Source organism: Arachis hypogaea, chromosome 18 (genome assembly GCF_003086295.3).
Source record: "Arachis hypogaea cultivar Tifrunner chromosome 18, arahy.Tifrunner.gnm2.J5K5, whole genome shotgun sequence".
Lineage (NCBI taxonomy): Eukaryota > Viridiplantae > Streptophyta > Magnoliopsida > Fabales > Fabaceae > Arachis > Arachis hypogaea.
Genome location: NC_092053.1, coordinates 76002622 through 76006934, shown reverse-complemented (window position 1 = coordinate 76006934; position 4313 = coordinate 76002622). Strand labels below are relative to the sequence as shown.

General features: G+C 38.6%; 1 non-coding gene across 1 annotated transcript; it reads right to left on the bottom strand.

Moving 5' to 3' along the window:
• Positions 1-961: 961 nt before the first annotated feature.
• Positions 962-1069, bottom strand: LOC112774723 (small nucleolar RNA R71). The gene has a single exon (XR_003189189.1). It is a non-coding gene; the product is annotated as a small nucleolar RNA R71 (small nucleolar RNA).
• Between the last annotated feature and the right edge of the window lie 3244 nt (positions 1070-4313).

Below are 4313 nucleotides of genomic sequence, written 5' to 3'. Positions count from 1 at the left end.
CTTTCTAACTTCTTATCTTTCTAAATTATTTTTTATCTTTTTCAAAACCACCTAACCACTTTTTCACTCTTAATTTTCGAAAATTACCTTCCCCTTTTTCAAAAATCTTTTTAATTAACTAATTATTTTAAATTCTAAATTTATCTTATTTCTTCTAATATTTTCGAATTCTAACTTATAAATAAAATAAAAACAAAAATAATTTTCTTTTCTTTTCTTTTAATTTTCGAAATTCCCTCCCCCTTATCTCTTTCTAATTATTTTATTTATTTACTAACACTTCTCTTCATCTAAAAATTCGAACCCTTTCTTCCTCCTGGTGTTCGAATTTCTCTTCTTCTATTCTTTTCTTCTTCTACTCACATAAAGGAATCTCTATACTGTGACATAGAGGATTCCATATTTTCTTTTCTGTTTTCTTATTTTTCATATGAGCAGGAACAAGGATAAGAACATTCTTGTTGACGCTGATCCTGAACATGAAAGGACTCAGAAGAGGAAGCTAAGGGAAGCTAAAGCTCAACTCTCTGGAGAAAATCTGACAGAAATTTTCGAAAAGGAAGAAGACATGGCCGAAAATAATAACAATGCAAGGAAGATGCTTGGTGACTTTACTGCACCAAATTCCAATTTACATGGAAGAAGCATCTCAATCCCTGCCATTGCAGCAAACAATTTTGAGCTTAAACCTCAATTAGTTACTCTGATGCAACAAAACTGCAAGTTTCATAGACTTCCATCCGAAGATCCTTTTCAGTTCTTAACTGAATTCTTGCAGATCTGTGATACTGTTAAGACCAATGGGGTTGATCCCGAGGTCTACAGGCTTATGCTTTTCCCATTTGCTGTAAGAGACAAAGCTAGAGTATGGTTGGACTCTCAACTTAAAGATAGCCTGAACTCTTGGGATAAGCTGGTCACGGCTTTCTTAGCCAAGTTCTTTCCTCCTCAAAAGCTTAGTAAGCTTAGAGTGGATGTTCAAACCTTCAAACAGAAAGAAGGTGAATCCCTCTATGAAGCTTGAGAGAGATCCAAGGAACTGACCAAAAAGTGTCCTTCTGACATGCTTTCAGAATGGACCATCCTGGATATATTCTATGATGGTCTGTCTGAGCTATCAAAGATGTCACTGGACCATTCTGCAGGTGGATCCATTCACCTAAACAAAACGCCTGCAGAAGCTCAAGAACTCATTAACATGGTTGCAAATAACCAATTCATGTACACTTCTGAAAGGAATCCTGTGAATAATGGGACGCCTATGAGGAAGGGAGTTCTTGAAATTGATACTCTGAATGCCATATTGGCTCAGAATAAAATATTGACTCAGCAAGTCAATATGATTTCTCAGAGTCTGAGTGGATTGAAGGAATCATCCAACAGTACTCAAGAGACAACTTCTGAAGAAAAAGCTTATGATCCTAATAACCCTACAATAGCAGAGGTGAATTACATGGGTGAACCCTATGGAAACACCTATAATCCCTCATGGAGAAATCATCCAAATTTCTCATAGAAGGATCAACAAAAGCCTCAACAAGGCTTTAATAATGGTGGAAGAAACAGGTTTAGCAATAGTAAACCTTTTCCATCATCCACTCATCACCAGACAGAGAATTCTTAGCAGAATCCATCTAGCTTGGCAAATATAGTCTCTGATCTATCTAAGGCCACTTTGAGTTTCATGAATAAAACAAGGTCCTCCATTAGAAATTTGGAGGCACAAGTGGGCCAGCTGAGTAAAAGAGTCACTGAAACTCCTCCTAGTACTCTCCCAAGCAATACAGAAGAGAATCCAAAAAGAGAGTGCAAGGCCATTGAGTTAACCATCATGGCCAAACCTACATGGGAGGGAGAGGACGTGAATCCCAGTGAGGAAGACCTCCTGGGACGTCCAGTGATCAACAAGGAGTTTCCCTCTGAGGAACCAAAGGAATCTGAGGCTCATCTAGAGACCATAGAGATTCTATTGAACCTCCTTATGCCATTCATGAGCTCTGATGAGTATTCTTCTTCTAAAGAGAATGAAGATATTACTGAAGATCAAGTTGCCAAGTACCTTGGTGCAATCATGAAGTTGAATGCCAAATTATTTGGTAATGAGACTTGGGAAGATGAACCTCCCTTGCTCACCAATGAACTGAGTGATTTGGATCAACTAACATTGCCTCAGAAGAAACAGGATCCTGGAAATTTCTTAATACCTTGTACCATAGGCACCATGACCTTTGAGAAGGCTCTATGTGACCTTGGGTCAGGGATAAACCTCATGCCACTCTCTGTAATGGAGAAACTGAGAATCTTTGAGGTGCAAGCTGCCAGAATCTCATTAGAGATGGCAGACAACTCAAGAAAATAGGCTTATGGATAGGTAGAGGACGTGTTAGTAAAGGATGAAGGCCTTTACATCCCTGCTGATTTCATAATCCTAGACATTGGGAAGGATGAGGATGAATCCATCATCCTTGGAAGACCCTTCCTAGCCACAGCAAGAGCTGTGATTGATGTGGACATAGGAGAGTTAGTCCTTCAACTGAATGAGGACAACCTTGTGTTTCAAACTCGAGGATTTCCTTCTGTAACCATGGAGAAGAAGCATGAAAAGCTTCTCTCACTACAGAGTCAATCAAAGCCCCACAGTCAAACTCTAAGTTTGGTGTTGGGAGGCCACAACCAAACTCTAAGTTTGGTGTTGAACCCCCACATTCAAACTCTAAGTTTGGTGTTGGGAGGTTCCAACCTTGCTCTAATTATCTGTGAGGCTCCATGGGAACTCACTGTCAAGCTATTGACATTAAAGAAGCACTTGTTGGGAGGCAACCCAATGTTATTTAATCATATCTATTTTATTTTCTCTTTGTTATTTCATGTTTTATTAGGATGACGATCATGTGAAGTCACAAAAACTACTGAAAAATCAAAAACAAAATGAAAAAACAGCATTGAAAATAGCACACCCTGGAGGAAAGCAGTCTGGCATTTAAACGCCAGAAACAAGCATCTGTCTGCCATTTAATGCCAGAAACAGGCACCAAGCTGGCGTTTAACGCCAGAAACAAGCATCTACCTGGCGCTACATTTGGGCGTTTAACGCCAGAAATAGGCAGCAGTCTGGCGTTAAACGCTAGGATTGCATAGCAAGGGCGTTTTACATGCCTAATTGGAGTAGGGATGTTAAGTCCTTGGCCCCACTGGATCTGTGGGCCCTACAGGATCCCTACCACTTCTTCTCTCATCTTCACACCTTTTCATAACACTCTTCCTCAATTAACCTCCACCAATCACCTACATTACTCCTCCAAAGCCATAGAGGAGCTCAAGAGCACCATTAGTTCTTCAAGAAGAGGAAAACGCCACCCTCACTAAGGTGGACTCATTCCTTAATCTCCTTGTTTATTTATTTTCCTATTTTTCGATTTTTGAGCTTATTGTTTATTTATATTTGTGTCTTACTACATGATCATTAGTATTTAAGTGTCTATGCCTTAAAGTTATGAATATGAATCCATCACCTCTCTTAAATGAAAACTGTTTTAATTACAAAAGAACAAGAAGTACATGGTTTCGAATTCATCCTTGAAATTAGTTTAATTATTTTGATGTGGTGACAATACTTTTTATTTTCTGAATGAATGCTTGAAGAGTGCATATGTCTTTTGAAGTTGTTGTTTATGAATGTTAAAAATGTTGGCTTTTGAAAGAATGATGAAAAGGAGACATGTTATTTGATAATCTAAAAAATCATAAAAATGATTCTTGAAACAAGAAAAAGCAGTGAATACAAAAGCTTGCAGAAAAAAAAAGAAGAAAAAAAAATAGCGAAAAAAAAGAAAGAAAAAGAAAAAGCAAGCAGAAAAAGCCAAAAGCTCTTTAAACCAAAAGGCAAGAGCAAAAAGCCAATAGCCCTTAAAACCAAAAGTCAAGGGTAGTAAAAAGGATCCAAGGCTTTGAGCATCAGTGGATAAGAGGGCCTAAAGGAATAAAATCTTAGCCTAAGCGGCTAAACCAAGCTGTCCCTAACCGTGTGCTTGTGGCGTGAAAGTGTCAGGTGAAAACTTGAGACTGAGCGGTTAAAGTCAAGGTCCAAAGCAAAAGCAGAGTGTGCTTAAGAACCCTGGACACCTCTAATTGGGGACTTTAGCAAAGCTGAGTCACAATCTGAAAAGGTTCACCTAGTTATGTGTCTGTGGCATTTATGTATCCAGTGGTAATACTGGAAAACAAAGTGCTTAGGGCCACGGCCAAGACTCATAAAGTAGCTGTGTTCAAGAATCAACATACTGAACTAGGAGAATCAATAACACTATCTGAAC